The following is an 18,804-nucleotide window of genomic DNA, read 5'->3' on the forward strand; positions in this document are numbered from 1 at the left end:
AACATAATCTGGGGCAAAAGGACTCTTTAAGAAAAGTTATATAAATTTGACACAACCAGACAGAGCTTTGGAAGAGACCTGTATACGTGAAAGTCCCTGAAGTTTGTGGTCATGGTAAATTTCCCATTACTATTAGTCCATCCCAAACCTGTTCTTCTTTTCCGTTGATTTCTCATTATATATTTACTAGAGGACAAAATATAAGAGGCTTTGGCTATCGTTATTTAGTGCCCCCATTTTCACCAACTATGAGGCAGCCAGTTGTGTGAAGCAGCAGCTGTGAACTTGGTAGAAACTCCCAGAGATAAAATTCTTATCAACGTACACCTGTCTTTGAACAAAATTGGAACTAGATGAGATTCTGAGCTGGGAAGGCAATTGTTTAGCAATACAATTTTCACTTTGAAAGAGAAGGAGCTGGAGATAGAAAGGCATGGATAAACAGAGTTGACATGCAGGAAACCAGTTTTGCATTTCTTAGGGTGAAAAAATAATGTATAAATACAAAAGGAATTTTGGAAGCAGTGGTCAATAGTGAGTTAAGAGATACACCAACTTATTCATTTAAAATTAGTTAATCTTTAACACTCCTATTCATACTGCTAGAGAATCAGTATGAAGTGATTTAGAAAAACCGCAGGCTTTGAAATTAAATCGACCTCAGTGAAAACCTTGAGTCTGACACTTACTAGCTGTGAGATTCTAACAACTCTGAGGGAAATATGGAGAGGGAAATGTCCACGTTGTTGTAGAGATTCATTAGATTTGTGTGTGTACATAATACTAGATATATTAGTCATCATTTTCATGATTATTAAATACACATACATAAAACAGGTATCTAATGTATACATAGAATACAATTGGCATTTAAATAGGAATTCGAGGTTAAATGTATACCCATCTCTTAGAACAATAAGCATAGTGTTTAAATGCTTTTCACCATAATCCTCTTTGTCCAAAGTATTTTTCCAAAAGATTTCTGCATTTACTGTAATTTTAGTCACAAGTTTAAGTAGTTGTGGATTAATAGATGCATCTTTCTTTCATTTCTTGCATTCCACACCTTGAACCAGAGAACTACACTGTATCACTTTTCCCTCCAAAAGTTGTGTATTAACAACTGTAAACTAAGCTGATATCCCTATTAAGCAATTAGATTCCTAAAAATTATCCTCAAAAGGACAGTTTTTTCTATCCCCATTAGCATCTTTCTGTTGAAAGTCACAAGCCACCTTGAGCCAAAACTCAGTTGGGCTAGATGAGGTCAAAAGGGAATTTATTTATTGGTGGCGCCTGGCTGGCTCAGTCAGTTAAGTGTCCGATTCTTGATCATGGCTCCGGTCATGATCTCACATTTCCTGAATTCAAGCCCTGCAGCAGGCTCTGTGCTGACAGTGTGGAGCCTGCTTGGGATTTTCTCTCTCCCTCCCCCTCTGTCCATGCCCTGCTCTCTCTCTCTTTCTCTCTCCCAAAATAAACACTTTTTAAAAGGGGAATTTATTGAAAGTCTCATTGAAAAGATAATCTAGAATAAAATACAGTTGGTATATAGTTCCTCAGTCACAGACATGCATCAGTAAGAGAGATCTGTAGACAACTGTTTCTCAACATAAGCCCAAATCATGATCTTGCCCCATACAGTTTCCAGAATTTACCTTATTTACTACAAATACATTTTATATATACGATATTTTTAAACTGTCATATAATGTGCATGCAAAACATTCAATCTTTTAAATCTATGCAATTCAGTGAGGTCTGACAAATATATACACCCATTAAAACCACCATCCCAATTAAGATAATGAACCTTCTATCATTCCAGAAATTTCCCTCGTTCACCATTTTAAGAAATCTCCCAATTTAGACAGAGGCCTATTCTGTTCTCATTTGTCTTTATCACTGATTTTTTGCAGTCTAGAAATTCATGTGAAAGAAAGCATATAGTATGAACTCTTTTAGGTCTGATTTCTTTTGATCAACATTGTGTTTTTGAAACTCTTCTACATTGCTGTGAATATCCTAAGTTCAAATCTTTTTATACCTTTTTAGTAGTGCACTGAATAAATACAGAATCACATGGATAAACATTTGGATTTTCCCAAGTTCTGCTAAAATGATTAAAGCTGTTATGAACATCTTGTCACATATATTCTTGTTGCTATGTGTTTTTATTTCTCTTGGTTCTCTAAGAATACAGTTGCCTAGTTATTACACTTCCAAACCAATATTGCAGTTTTAGTTTAGTTTTGTTTTATTCTGTGACTAAGAAACTCCCAGTTGTCTTCAAAGGAAAGGCAAACCAGGGGATCAACAGTCTTTCTCACACACTGTTGCTAAGAGTTTAAAATGGGACAAGTGATATGGAGATAAATTGAACAACCTCTAACAAAATTACATGGGTTTTTTTGCATATTGTATTTGCGAATGTGTAATCTTAGAATCCAAGAAATGTGACTGGATTGAAGGGAAAATGTTTATGAAGAACAAGTTTATTCTACCTTAAATCAAGACTCTTTAAACGTTTATTAATGAAAATTATGTAGTGTTGGTACAGATATACAGACCTAAAGAACAGCGATCACAAAACTGACCTGTATGGGTCAGTTGATTTATGACATGTCCTATATCCATGGGGACAAAATTGCCTATTCAAGAAATAGTGTTGAAATAATACGAAATTCAAATGAGATAAAAGCAAATCTAAGCCCTATCTCATACTATACACACAAAAAGTCAATTCCAGGTGTAATGAAGACTGAAACATGAAAGCAAAGTTTAAAATATTTAAACTATAAATGTGAAAATGTGATTTAGGACATTATGGTATGTAAGACATGAAAAGCATAAATAACAATGGAAAGATGAATAAATACAGCTATTTTTTAAAAGTTTTTATTTAAATTCCAGTTTAGAGTGAAATATTACTCTCAGGTGTACAACATAGTGATTCAACACTTCCATACAACACCCAGGGCTCATCACAAGTGCACTCCTTAATCCCTATCACCTGTTTAACCCATCCCCCCTCCCCACCTACCTCCCCTGTGGTAACCATCAGTTTGTTCTAAGAGTCTGTTTCTTGGCTTGCCTCTCTTTTGTCCCCCTTTGCTTGTTTGTATTGTTTCTTAAATTCCACATATGACTGAAATCAGGTGGTATTTGTCTTTCTCTGACTTTTTTCACTTAGCATATTTTCCAGCTCCATCCATGTTGTTGCAAATGGTTAAGAGTTCATTCTTTCTTATGGCTGAGTGATGTTCCATTGTATGTATATGTATACACATAGTGCACTTATTTATTTGTGCATTTTTTGGTATATACATACACACACACACACACACACACACACATCTTCTTTGTACATTCATCAATCAATGGACATTTGGGCTGTTTCCATAATTTGACTATTGCAGATAATGCTGCTATAAACATTGGGGTGCATGTCTCCCTTTGAATTAATATTTTTGTATTCTTCGGGTAAATACATAGTAGTGCAATTGCTGGATTATAGAGTAGTTCTATTCTTAACTTTTTGAGGAGTCTCCATATTGCTTTCCACAGTGGTTGCACTAGTTTACATTCTCACCAACAGTGCAAGAGAGTTCCCCTTTCTCCACACACTCGCCAATGCCTGTTGTTTCTTGTGTTGTTAATTTTAGCTGTCTGACAGGTGTGAGGTGGTAGTTCATTGTGGTTTTGATTTCTATTTTCCTAATGATGAGTGATGTTGAACATCTTTTCCTGTGTCTGTTGACCATCTGGATATCTTCTTTGTAAAAATGTCTATTCCTGTCTTCTGCCCATTTTTTAATTAGATTATTCACTTTTTGGGTGTTGAGTTTTATAACTTCTTTGTATATTTAGGATTCTAACCCTTTATCAGTTACGTCATTTGCCAATATTCTCTCCTATTCCATAGGTTGTCTTTCAGTATTATTAACTGTTTCCTTCATTGTGTAGAAGCTTCTTATTTTGATTAAATCCCAAAACCTTATTTTTGTTTTTGTTTCCCTTGCCTCAGGAAACATATCTAGAAAGAAGTTGTTATGGTCAACATCAAAGAAGTTACTGCCTGTGTTCCCTTCTAGGATTTTAACAGTTTCCTGTCTCACATTTGGGTCTTTCATCCATTTTAAATTTATTTTTATATATGGTATAAGAAAGTGGTCCAGTTTTCCCAACACTATTTCTTGAAGAGACTGTCTTTTTTCTATTGGATATTCTTTCCACTTTGTCAAAAACTAATTGACCATCTAGCTCTGGGTTTATTTCTGGGTTTTCCATTCTGTTCTATTGATCTATGTGTCTATTTTTGTGCCAGTACCATACTGCTTTGATCACTACAGCTTAGTAATATAAGCTGAAGTCCAGAATTGTGATGCTTCCCGCATTGCTTTTCTTTTTCAAGGTTGCTTTGATGTCTTCTATTCTTTTTTTAAGCCCAGAGTACCCTTATGATTATTGCTTTAAATTCTCCATCAGGCATGTTATTTATCTTTCACTTAGATCTCTGGCTGTAGCCTTATCTTGTTCTTTCATGTGAGATAAATTCCTCCACCTTCTCATTTTGTATCGAAGTCTCTGCCTTTTCTGTGTTAAAAAGCCAGTTATGTCTCCTGCATCTGAAAGTAATGGCCTTATGAAGAAGAGGTCTTGCAATGCCCAGGGCCTGGGGCTTCAGGGAGTGTCTCTGGTGCATGCTGCATGCACTCCACTATTGTGTATTGGCTGCTCTATCCTTCAGGCCAGTCTTTTGAAGGGGTGTTCTGTACCTAATGTGGGCAGTGTTTGGTCCCTAACTTGAAGGTGGTGAGTTTTAACTATGTATGCTCTGGTCTGTGAAATGAGACATGTCACCACCTCCTCCAGAAATGAGGCCCTGCATAACTCTCCATAGTCAGAAGACAGTGGTGTGGGCAAGGGCTTATGCTGGTCTTCTGGGGGAGGGGCCCACTGTGTTGGGACTGAGGCAAGCTTGATTGAGAAGGGTAGTTCCACCAGAGTGCAGTGGGGTAAGGCTTGGTGTAAGCCAGTTAGGCAGCTAGCATCTGCACTGCACTACTTCATGCAGGTAGCTCTGTCGTTTATGCTGAGGGGTGGGGGAAGGAAATACCACCACCCTGCCAGATATTTTGTTCCCAGAGAGATGTCTCTGTGAACACTACCTGTCAAGGATGAGCTGCAATAAGAATGAATAATCTCCCCCACTGTGTGTCCCAGGTGCCCTTCAGATTGCTGTTTCCATACTATCTGCCCTCAGGTTGTTTGCCTGCCTTCTCTCCAGGAGCAGCACAAGGCCCTCCAGGCTCTATCCCAGCCAAGTCCACTAACCTTTAAAACTTCAGACTTTAGGCCCCACTGGTTACAAGAACTCATGAAATTCAGCCCTCTTGTTTTCCAAGCTGATGGCTTTAGGGAAACATTCTCCTTCTGAGTTCCCCTGTGTGCTCCTCTCTCTCACACACTTTATCACCATGGCTCCCTCATCACCACAGCTCCCTCCCCTCCTCAGCACCTGTGATTTGTTTCTCCCCTAAACCATGTCTCCATACTTGCTATCTTCTTTGATATTCTCTCACTTTAGTTGTGGAGTTTGCTCTGTCAGTTTTAAGGTCAATTTCTGGAGTATTCAGGATAATTTGATAGTTATCTAGTTGTGTTTTTAGGATGAGGAGAGCCTAGAGTCCTACTCTGCTGCCATCTTCCTCTCCATCCACAAAAATGAATACAGCTACTTTATCTTAAGAAGTTGTGTTCATCATCATCAGGACATGAAAATGCAATTCACACACTGGGTTTGGTTATTTGAAAAGTACATAACCAACATGAATTAATATCTAGACTATATATTTTTAGAATCTTACCAATTAAAACAATCTATTCATTAGTCAAAGGTCAATAACAGCTATTTCATAAATGGAATCATGTAATTTATGTATAAAGAGACAATTTAATTAATAATAAAGAAATCAAAATTGAAGCCATGATTCAGGACCATTTTAGACTCATCAAATTCTCAAAAGTGGAGAAAATATGATAATAACAAATGTTGTCAAGAACGAAGACCAATAGGAATGCTTCTAAGATGTTGCTGACAATGCAAGTTAGTTGTCATTAGGTTGCAATGAAAGTGTCAGAAAACCCAACTACCAGTGACCTAACCTAAATAGTGGCTTATATGTATCTCTTATTGACATTAGAAGTCCATCACTAATATGGAGTTCCATTATCATCTGGGACCCAAGCCCCTTCTATATTTTTTAAAATGTTGTTCCCAGTCTTTAAAAACAAGTGTGGGTCAGCTGGGTGGCTCAGTCAGTTAAGTATCGAACTCTTTATTTTGGCTCAGGTCATGATCTCAGTTTGTGAGATCTACGCCCATGTCAGGTTCTGCACTGACAGCACAAAGCCTGCTTAGGATTCTCACTCTCCCTTTCTCTCTGCCCCTCCCCTGCTTGCATTCATTCATTCTCTCTCTCTCTCTCTCTCTCTCTCTCTCTCTCTCTCTCTCTCTCTCTTTAATAAATTTAAAAAATTTTGTTCCCACCATCCTTAAGGCATGATTTATTCCCTTATGATTTAAGATTCCTCCCCCTGCCAGCCATCTTCTCTTCATTCCAGCCAGAAGAAAGTAAGAATGATAAGGAGAAGGATACATTTCTCTTTCAAGACTGCATACTATCTCTGCCTACTTTCTGTTGGTCAGAACTCAGCCACTAGATGAAAGGGAAAGTGACAAATAGGTATTGGATATCCTTACTAACTAGCCTCTACAGGCAGGAACATTTTACATCCTTTTAGAAAACAATGTAATATTACCTGATAAATGGAATAAGCATAAACCTTACAAACCAAAAATCACACTCCTAGGTATATACTCCAGAGATACCTATGTTTACAATGAGAGATAGACATGGATATTCCAAGTAGAATTTCTAGGAAAAGAAAAAGTAAAAATAGCCAAAATATATGTTAATATCCATTGCTTTAAGGATAAACAGTTGCATGTTTAGTGAAATATTATAAAGGTCACAGGAAATTTAGAAAAATTGAGCAAAAATGTACATTAGAGAAGAAAGCAATCTTCCAGAAGGCTTTCCCAATTGCTATGCTATGCACCACGGATCTATAGTTTTCAGAGGACATCTTTCAGTTGGATTCACATAGACCTCAGGATGTGCCTAAATTTGGTTCATTTCAGCTTTGGTCTCAGCACTTGGAAAGCTGAAGTGCTCAATGTCTACTTCATTGTTGTCTGTGACACTCTTCAATTGTATTTGATCATGTGATCACCTACTTCATTCTTGTCAGTGTAATAATCAATAATACACACAAGGCATATTATTCAGATTTATTTTTAATATTGGGAAATAACTGCTTTCAAAGATAGATTCCCATGATAAGTATAACATGCGGCAAAAATCCTAGGTGTTTTATTATTTCAATTCTGTCATTTAATTGATATGTAAGTTTATATATATTTCTGTAAAAGTAAATTTAACAATGATGAGGAAGGATACACAATTGTTAAGAATTTACAAATTTTTTAAATAAACATTAAAAAAATAATTTTCAAATAGTTAAAAAGGAAATAGATTGCCAATAGGAATTTTAAGGGAACATAAGCTAAAACTTTATGGAGGATGTGGTATCTAATTTGAACCAATGAATGTGCATTTAAATTTAAATGTCAACTTCAGGCAGAATAAAGACTATGTCATGCTATTTGCCATACTTCATTCATAAAGATATAAGCCTTATGAAAATATTTAGTATTATTTTTTAAGTTTTATGTATGTATGTATGTATGTATGTATGTATGTATTCTGAGAGAGAGCACAAGCTGGAGAGGGGCAGAGAGAGAGGGAGAAAGAAAATCCCAAGCAGACTCCACACCAGCAGCAGAGAGCCAGAAACAAGGCTCAAACTCATGAACCGTGAGATTGTGAGCTGAGCCAAAATCAAGAGTTGGATGCTTAACCAACTGAGCCATGCCATACCCCTAGTTTTATTTTTTTTAATTCCAGTTAAGCCATGAGTCTTTCAAGTATAAGTTTCATTTCAAAAAACTTCATATCTGATGAAGATAAAGTAAAAGAAAAATGTTAAATTTGCCACCCCAGTTTTTCCTAAGAAAAATTCCAGAATTATCTACTATACATAATAAAGAATAAAAAGATTATGAAAAAGAAGAAAATGTGAGATGTTCCTCCAGAAACACTAGCTGAAAGTGAGTGTGTAGTGTCACCAATGACCAGTTGTGATTGCTGGAGCAATCCTGAAGTTTGCCATACTTCAAAATGGTTACTAAATTTTAATAATTTTATAGTAATTATTTGTTTTAAAACATTTCAGATTTATTCTTGTATTCCACAGGTTCATTTTATAGCATTGGCCAAACCTTGTTTTTACTGTTTGCTCGTGTGGCATTTAGCAAAACCATATACTCAGTGCATTCTATTTTATCATTAATGACCACTGCCTGGGCTTCCCCCTTAAAGGTCAATTAGAAACAAAATCATTTTCTTTCATCTTTTATATCTGCCTCATGTGGTTCTAAGTTCTTAAAGTAAATCTCTCTTTATCAGCTTAATTAGTCCATATTCCGTTATTTTCTTTTATTTTCCTACTGCTCCCATGCAGATAGTAAGTCTGAAAGACAGATGTCAAATTACTCTGGATCCTCCCTGCCTTCTTGAATAAATTTGATTCTCTGGGACAAAATATTTCAATAATAGGTATTTATGTTCCTCTAAACTTTTGGTATTTTAATTTCATTCTGATGTTTCTCTAACAACACAAGATAGCATATCATCCTTATTTTAAGTCTCTCTTTCTTTCTAATTGTTCGTTGACAAAATCTACCCCCCTTTCCCAGATGAAAACATAGTCTGGGTCAATGAGCACCAACATCTTGGCCCAAATTTGGGTAATTAATAAACCAGGTCCGAGTTGAGGTGATATGGGGAGGTCTTAGACTTGAGCATTAATTCCACTTAATTCCAAAAGACTGGACTATCCACTTTTTTCCTCTTAGTTCTCAATATAATTCAAAATTACATTAAGAGGAACTGAACTTGGGGCTTCCCAATTAGCATTACTTATTTACACCTGACACAAAACACATATTGTTGGCCTCTATCCCCCATGATTCTTTCAGCATTTCCTTCTTTCTCACGGCTGAATAATATTCCATATATAGATCTCAAATCTTCTTTATCCATTCATCAGTTGACACTTAGGTTGTTTCCATATCTTGACTGCTGTAACTACAATAAACATGGGAGCACAGATACATTTTCAATACCCTGCTTTCATTTCCTTTGGATACATATACTCAGAAGTGGGATTATGGTATCACTTATATACAGAATGTAAAAAAACTGAACTTATAGGGGTGCCTGGATGGCTCAGTCGGTTAAGCCTCTGGCTTCGGCTCAGGTCAGGATCTCGCGGTCAGCAGGTTGGAGCACCACATCGGGATCTGTGCTGACAGCTCAGAGCCTGAAGCCTGCTTCAGATGCTATGTATCCCTCTCTCTGTGCCCCTCCCCTGCTTATGCTCTCTTTCTCTCTGTCAAAAATAAATAAAAATTTAAAAAAAAATTTTTTTTTAATTTTTTTTTCAACGTTTATTTATTTTTGGGACAGAGAGAGACAGAGCATGAACACGGGAGGGGCAGAGAGAGAGGGAGACACAGAATCGGAAGCAGGCTCCAGGCTCTGAGCCATCAGCCCAGAGCCTGACGCGGGGCTCGAACTCACGGACTGCGAGATCATGACCTGGCTGAAGTCGGACGCTTAACTGACTGCACCACCTAGGCGCCCCTAAAAAATTTTTTTAAAGCTGAACTCATATGAACAGAATTGTGGTTACCAGGGGCTGGGGGTGGGAGAAATTGGGAGGTGTTAGTCAAAGGGTATAAACTTACAGTTAGCAGATGAATAAGTTCTAGGGATCCAGTGCCTAGCACTGTGATTATGTTTAACAATACTGTATTACATACTTGAAAGTTGCTAAGAAAGAGGATCGATTTTAAATGTTCTTACCACAAAAAACAAAAGATAATCATGTGACTCGATGGAGGTATTAGTGAACACTATGGTATGAATTGTATTACAATATATAAGTGTATTTAACACATTACACCCCTTAAATTTATACAATGTTATGTCAATTACATCTCAAATTTTTTAATAATTCAATATGTACACTTGACTGTGAAAACAGAAGTTTTCTTTTTTTCCCCTTTTCTCTAATGCACAAATGCTTGGAAAGCTCAAACACTTGGAAGGCTCAGCTTGTTTTGATATAAGCCTTAACAAGGACTAAATAGCTTTTTCCTTTGATCATTTAATCCTTATGTCAGCAGACCCTGCTTGGTTAAAAGCTAAGCCAGTGTGGGTCAGGATAAGGGCAGTCATAGTGTCCCATTTTTTATGCTTACTGAGGCCTGTCCTGCCTGATCCAGTTAAAAACCTACTGAAATATAAACTGCTGCAACCAACTAAGGTCAAAAGCTCACATGACATATAAAAGCATTGAAACCTGATGCCTTCTGCTCAAGATGTGCCAGAAATGTGATTTTTTTTTTCCTCCCCAAATATCAGGGCAAGATTTCTAGCCAAATATACAAGATGTTGAGATATTTGGTGTCCAAGGAACAGCATTCCTATTCCCTATATGCATGTTAGAAACTAGTTAAAAGGCCAAAAAAATTTGAAAGGAAATTAATCAAAGTACAGTTTTATTACTCTGGAAGGCTGAACTGGTGGCAGCTATAGAGGGATTCCTAAAACTCTTTGTGAATTAGATGAACTTAACTTTAAAGGATCATAAAGAAGCTCATATATGGCCAAGCTAAGTCCTGTACAAGTCCTAGAAGAAAGTACAGGGGGAAAAATCCTTGACATCAGTGTTGGAATGGTTTTTGGGATCTGACACCAAGAGCATAGGCAACAAAAGCAAAAATGAACAAGTAGCATTGGGTCACAAATAAAAAATTTATGCACACCAAAGGAATAAAATAAAAAGGCAACCTACAGAATGGGAGAAAATATTTCCAAATCATGTATCTAACAAAAGGTTAATATACAAAATACATAAGGAACTCATATAACTCAATAGCAAAACAACAAACAAATAAACAAACAAACCAGCAACCAAAAAAAACCATAAAAACCTGATTAGAAAATGGGCAAAGGACCTGAAAACATTTTCCCAAAGACATACAAATACCCAAAAAGTATACGAAAAGGTGCTCAACTCCACTAACCAGCAGGGAAATGCAAATCAAAACCACAATGAGGTATGACCTCACACCTGTCAGAATGGCTATCACCAAAAATACAAGAGAGAGGGAGTGTTGTTGAGGATGTGGGGAAAAGGGACCCCTTTTCCCACTGTTTTTTCACTCTTGGTGAGAATGTAAATTAATACAATCACTATGAAAAAAGAGTATGGACTTTTCTCAAAAAAATTAAAAAGATAACTACTCGTCAATCCAGGAACCTCACTTGTGGGCATATATCCAAGGGAAATAAAATCACTGGGCCGAAGAGATAGCTATACTCCCATATTCATGGCACCATTATTCACAATAGCCAATATATGTCTGTCTACAGAGGAACACACAAAATGTGTTTTATATAAAAAGGAATATTACTCAGCCGTGAAAAAGCAGGAAATCCCACTGTTTGTGACAATATGGGTAAACTCAGGGACACTATGTTAAGTGAAATAATCCAAAGATGCAAAATATTTTAAGATGCCACTTATATGTGGATCTAAAAACGACAAACAAACAAAGCACAATGCTAAACTCACAGTAATAGAGTACAATGGTGGTTACCAGAAGCTGAGGCTACTGCATGGGGGGAATTGGGAGATAAAAAACAATAAAACCAAGTAAAATAATGATTTCCAGAGACTTCGGGTAGGGGTTATGGGAAGCTAATGTTTAATGGGTACAGAGTTTCAGTTTTACAAGAGATGGATAGTGATGATGGCTGAACAGTATGAATGTCCTTAATACCACCAAACTGTACACTTAAAAATGGTCAAGATGGCTCATTTTATATTGTGTGCAATTTTACCACAGTAAAACAATTGGGGGAAAAAACGAGAAAATAGTGTCAACTGAAAAGTTCCCAGATAAAATTCTTATTTGATATTTATTATGAAACTTGTATTTTTTCTATTGATGACATTAGCAAGTGCCCTATAACTAACTAGGAACCTTAGTTTTTGACAGCATGGACACTACTCAAAATGCTGCCCTGAGCAGAAAAGAAATTTGTAAATGAAAAACCTTCAGAAATTATAAAAAGAGAATACAAGTATCCCATTTGGAAAAAAATGCATGCAATTTTAATACAGAAAAGCCATTTTGAGAATAGTAAATTTGGGAAAATGAACTATTAGTTAAATATCTTCCAGAAAATTGATACTTGGCCATTTGATCTCCCCACCCTGTGAGTTGTGTTTTTAGCAACACTCACCTCTATCACTTCCTCGGGTAGGTTCAGCTCCTACTTGCTTTTCCTGTGGTCTGAAATTTTCTTTCTCCTTTTTCACCTGAAAAGTTCCTATGCATCCTTCAGGTCACAGTGAGCAACTCAGGAGCCTGTATTATTAATTTTCAATACAAGAAAAGAACATAGTAAGTGTTAAAACATCATGAAGTATACTGAAATGTAATGAACAAAGATACATTTTCAGAAAGTGTTAGCAAACTTTTAATGTCTTTATTATATAAAAATATGTAAATGTATTTAGTTATATAAAACTGTAAGAAACACTAAATCCCCTAATTTAAAAATGATTAAAAATAGGAAAGTAACCTAAAAGAATATGCAATGACTAATAAAAAAAAATAAAGTATTCAGGGATGCCTGGGTGGCTCAGTTGGGTAAGCACCTGATCCTTGATCTTAGTTCAGGCCTTAGTCTCAGGGTCATGAGTTCAAGCCCCACGTTGGGCTCTGTACTGAGCATGAAGCCTACTTTAAGACAAACAGAACTATTCAATCTTGCTATTGATCAAAGATATGTATATTAAAAATCAGTGAGATTCCAGTTTTCTTCTACTAAATTAACAAATAGTTTGTAAAATGCTCATATTAATGCTGGCAAGAATACCTTGAGAGAGACACTCTGATGCACTGTAGTATGGATATAAGAGACTGGCAAAAGCAATTTGATAATATATATCAAGTGTCTGAAATAAATCCTAACTGGTCATTTAATTATTTGGCTTTCAATAATCCATTCAAAAAGGAAAAGAGAGAAATGAACAGAGTACTATTTATAATAGTGAGAAACTGGAAATGGTCCCAATGAACACTTTTCAGAGTCACAAAGCAAAATCTGTACCAAAATTCAGTTTTCTATAAATCTTACATTTTAGAACAAGTTAAACAAAGGGATTTTGGGGAAACTTTCACCTAGGTTGAATTTTTAGTATATGGGTTACCAATTATTTAAAATATTTTAATTGCTATTTATAGAAATTCTGACTGGTGGGCCTTGAAGTATTTTTAAACGCAGGGTGTGCGGGAGCTTAACTATTCTAATAGGTTTTCTGGAGTGAATTCAGGTATAATTTAAGAAAGTGCAGAAAATATTGGTTAGTTTTCCAACAGTCTGACAGCCTTGCTAGAAATCAGTATCAAAATAAACGAAGAGGATAGAGAATTTTATATTCAATCTCTTCTTAATATTAATCTAAATGGTTAGATTGATAAATACTCTGTGAGAAGGTAAGAAATATAAATTCCAATTAATGCTTAAGTTATTATATCAATGCATTGATACTTTATATGAATATACCAACACAATTTACTCCAAATAGTTATTTTTCTGCAGAAACAAAGTATCTTGCAATTGGAAAAAAAGTTTAAAAAAAAAAAAGTTTAAAATAATTACTCACAAAAAGAAGAACAAAGCTGAAAATAACACAATCCCAGATTTCCACATATACTACAAAACTTTAGCATCAAAATAGTATGGTACTGGCACAAAAACAGACACATAGATAAATGGAACAGAATAGAGAGGCCAGAAATAAACTTATGTTTATATGGTCCATTAATCTATGACAAAGGAGGCAAGAATATACAGTGAGGAAAAGACAGCCTCGTCAACAAATCGTTTTGGGGAAACTGAACAGCTATATGCAAAAGAATGAAACTGGACCACTTTCTTACACCATACACAAAAATAAAACCAAAATGAATTAAAGATTTAAATGTGAGACCTGAAACCATAAAACTCTTAGAAGAAAACATAAGCAATAATTTACAGCATCTGTAGAAACGTTTTTCTGAGGTAAGAGAAATAAAAGCACTATTAAACTACTGAGATTACACCAAAGTGAAAAGCTTTTGCACAGACAAGGAAACCATCGACAAAACAAAAAGGCAACCCACTGAATGGGAGAAGATATGTGCAAAGGATATATCTGATAAGAGGTTAATATTCAAAATATATAAAGAAATTACACAAGTCGGGGTGCCTGGGTGGCGCAGTCGGTTAAGTGTCCGACTTCAGCCAGGTCACGATCTCGCGGTCCGTGAGTTCGAGCCCCGCGTCGGGCTCTGGGCTGATGGCTCGGAGCCTGGAGCCTGTTTCCAATTCTGTGTCTCCCTCTCTCTCTGCCCCTCCCCCGTTCATGCTCTGTCTCTCTCTGTCCCAAAAATAAATAAAAAAAAAAATTAAAAAAAAAGAAATTACACAAGTCAACACCAGAAAAACAATCCAGTTAAAAATGGGCATAGGACCTGAATAGACATTTTTTCAAAGAAAACATCCAGACGGCCAAGAGACACATGGAAAGATGCTCAACCTCACTTATCATCAGGGAAATGCAAATCAAAACCACAATGAGATATCACTTTTTACCTGTGAGAACAACTAAAACCAAAAACCTAAAAAAATAAGTGTTGATGAGGATGTGGAGAAAAAGGAACCTCCATGCATTGTTGGTGGGAATACAAATTGGTGCAGCCATTTTGAAAAATATGGAAATTCCTCAAAAAATTAAAAAACAGAATTACCATATGGTCCAGTAATTCCACTACTTGATATTTACCCAAAGAAAATAAAAATATCAATTTCAAAAGGTATATGCACCCCTGTGTTTATTACAGCATTAGAGTAGCCAACTTATGGAAGGAACCCAAGTGTCCATCCACAGATGAATAAAGAAACTGTGGTGTGTGTGTAATATACAATTAAATATTACTCAGCCACATAAAAGAAAGAGATCTTGCCATTTCCAATAACATGGATGGACCTAGAGGTTATAGTGAAATAAGTCAGAGAAAGATAAATAGTGAAATAAGTCAGAGAAAGATAAATCCCGTATGATTTCACTCATATGTGAAATTCAAGAAATAAATAAAGAAAAATGAAATAAAAAAACCAGATTCTTTTTTTAATATGTATTTATTTTGGGTAGATCACAAGTGGGGGAGGGGCAGAGAGAGGGGGACAGAGGATCCAAAGTGGCCTCTGTGATGACAGGCTGATAGCAGCAAGCCTGATGTGGAGTTCCAACTCATGAACCACAAGATCATGACTGGAGCCAAAGTTAGACACTCAAGTGCCCCCCAAACCAGATTCTTAAATAGAGAGAACTGTTGGTTGCTAGACGGAAGGGGAGGGGAGATAGGTGGGTAGAGAGGAGAAATAACAATCACCAGTACATTTGTCTTAATGAGCACTGATAATGTATACAAATTTTGATTCATTATATTGTACACCTGAAACAGTATGTTAATTAGCTTCATTACAAAGATAAATAAACCAACAGTTAAGGGTATATACATACTCTAATCACAGAGTGGTTATCATGTATCACAAAATACACGATTTCTCATTTCACAAACTTTAGTAGACAACGTCTTTATTCTCTTAGAATTCACATTTAATCTGACTTCCATTCCACATCCTATAGTGTTGCCTGTAATTTCAATCCCTGTCAATATTGGGAATCCCTAAAACCTTACCCCTTCCATGGCTGCTTCCAACTCAGCATTGTATGAAGTTTCCAGAAAGACAAATAGGTAAATTTCTGTTAATTGGTCCACATGGTGAGATGCCCATAGTCCAAGTCAGCATGGCTTCTTGGTGTTGGATAGCTTAACTGTGTCTAGCACTTATGACGCATGAAACTTGATAAAAGCTATAGCCAGGGCACAAGGATCAGCCTCCCTATTTGTACCAAGCAGTCGTTTCCCTTCAACAGAACCAAAACTGGAGTTAATAAGTCCTACTACTCAGACAACTTATTAACCTCAATTTCCTTCCTATAATCTCCCTTTGCTACTTCCAAAACTATCATCTTTCTTCCCTCTTTTCAAGAAGTTTAATCTTCAGAAAAACAAAAGCCAGGACTATTGTTTTGTTTCCTATTTATAGAAACCTATCGTGAGTTAAGGAAGCAATAAAGATTACCTTTTCCTAGAATAGAGGAGTAAAACATGAAGAAAAGAAAGCATAATCTAATAACCCAATAGCTTTAACCAGCATTATTTCTATGGATGTTTATGTTTGAGAGCCATATAGTTATTGTGTGTATTACCAGCATGAATAACAAGAATTTTTACATAATTGAAGGAGAACATTTTTCCCCAAAAACATAAGTTTAGATTATGCATCAAACAAATAGCAATAGCTCTCAAAGTCTGAAGTAAATGTAGTATCCAAAGTGTTTCCTAAAAGATGAAATGAGGTCAAAAGACATCTCTACTTGTAAGTAAAACAAGTGTATCTAATTCCTGATTTCTGGAATTCTCTCTGCCTGCCTCCTCCCACCCCCAGCTTTATCTGATTTGCTCCCATGTCGGGACATTAACAGAGATCACTTCACACACTCATTTCTACGGCACTGTGCCTGGCTCACTTCGTCCACTAATTAGTAAAATGCCATCAATTCTAGCCCCAAAGGAACCAGTTAATTTGTTCTATCTCCGGTGCCACAAACTGTACCATTCATCTCAATCAGCCATTCTACAGTCAGCATCACTGGTCACAGGAGGGAATGGACCAGAGAAGAACAAAGAACAGGAGATGAAAAAAATCCCTCAAAGCATCATGCATTTCCCAGGAGCCAAGAGGTGGTATCAATCCAAGGGCAGAGTTCCCTTTTGTTAACTCCCAGCACAAATCATCAGTCAATCCAAACTAAGTATCTCAATAATATTCCAGGAAAAAAAAAACAAAACACTTCTTTAAGTAAAAATTTGCAATTGCATTTTGGAGTTTCTTTTGCATTTATACCACAACTCAGACATTAAATTGACAGAAACAATTCAGACTCTGGAAGTTGAAGTTACAGTTATTTACACAGTAGGAAAACCAAGTCATGCTGTGAAGCTTTTGGTTCAACAGTAGCAAAGCTAGAATTCCTTTCCCACCCCCCCCCCCACCCCCACGAAGGGAGATACGATTCCAGGTCTGATCCATTCCCACAGATCGAGTCAAAACATCATTAGAAGTGCCCAAAAATGTTTGATTGAAATATTTCAAGAAGTTTCACCTCACCAATATGTTATTTCACATTTAGCCGGAAAACTTATCTTAGGAATAGAGACATGTTAAAATGTTTACGTCTTACATGAAACAGAAATAGTGCTAGTAATTTTGCTTTTATTTGCAATAGAGTCAAAAATACATTATTGTATTTCATAAATTTAACACATGGTTTCTGGAAACAACTTGTTTTCATGATCATTGCATAATTAGAATTACAGGTTAACTATCTTCTGACTAAATGTGTAATTACTTATCACTAGGTAACTTTCACTGTCAGCGGTAGTTACTACTTATTTTTAACTTAGAATATCTTATAAAACTAATAAAATTTTCTCAATAAATATTCCCATAATTTAGAAAAGGTATCAACTTGCTACTTTAAGAATTACTCTTTTAAAAGCCCTTTCAAGGGGCGCCTGGGTGGCGCAGTCGGTTGGGCGTCCGACTTCAGCCAGGTCATGATGTCGCGGTCCGGGAGTTCGAGCCCCGCGTGGGGCTCTGGGCTGATGGCTCAGAGCCTGGAGCCTGTTTCCGATTCTGTGTCTCCCTCTCTCTCTGCCCCTCCCCCGTTCATGCTCTGTCTCGCTCTGTCCCAAAAATAAATAAAAAAAAAAAAGTTGAAAAAAAGAAATAAATAAAAGCCCTTTCAAGACATCTGCCTGATGATAGGCACAATTTAATAAAATGTCCTCCTTTTTAGCGGCCCAAAGATAAAATGTCTTAAACTGCATTGAGCTTCAAATTTCAGATGAGGCAGCAGTTTCTTGAGATAATTATTCAAGTTTCTTCTTGAATGGGACAAAATATCTCCGAAACTACCAGGAAGATATTTTCACATAACAGCGGTAAGTTGTTGTTGTAGTTAAATGTTACCTCACCTCATTTTAACTATAAGTTTAAAAGTTACTGTGTTATTAAAAGTCTTTGAAATGCTTGTAACTAAGAACAGAAAAAAATTAAATTTAGAATAAGAATTATTTCCTTAATTTTTCCTTCTTGCTTTTGTTTAGTCTAAAACATTATTAAAACTTTGTAAATATTTTGATTTGACATATCTTGGATCTTGCTACTTTATCATTCAAGCCTCATTATCTTAATGCAGAGGGAAAATTTTTAGCAATTTCTTTTTATCTTGCTAACACATAAAGTTTGCCATACAGTTATTTTAGAGCAATCCCCAGCATGTCAGCAATATGCATGTTCTGTTAATGTTTATTTATTCTGAGAGAGGGCACAAGCAGGGGAGGGGCAGACAGAGAGG

The 18,804-nt window shown here is 36.2% G+C and overlaps 1 long non-coding RNA gene across 1 annotated transcript in view; it reads right to left on the reverse strand.

Moving 5' to 3' along the window:
• Nucleotides 1–18,804, reverse strand: part of LOC123383428 — a 230,535-nt gene that overhangs the window by 141,140 nt on the left and 70,591 nt on the right. Inside the window, exon 2 of the long non-coding RNA XR_006593145.1 lies at nucleotides 12,507–12,631. This is a non-coding gene — a long non-coding RNA (uncharacterized LOC123383428). The remainder of the gene's footprint in view (nucleotides 1–12,506; nucleotides 12,632–18,804) is intronic.

This window comes from Felis catus, chromosome X (genome assembly GCF_018350175.1).
Source record: "Felis catus isolate Fca126 chromosome X, F.catus_Fca126_mat1.0, whole genome shotgun sequence".
NCBI lineage: Eukaryota > Metazoa > Chordata > Mammalia > Carnivora > Felidae > Felis > Felis catus.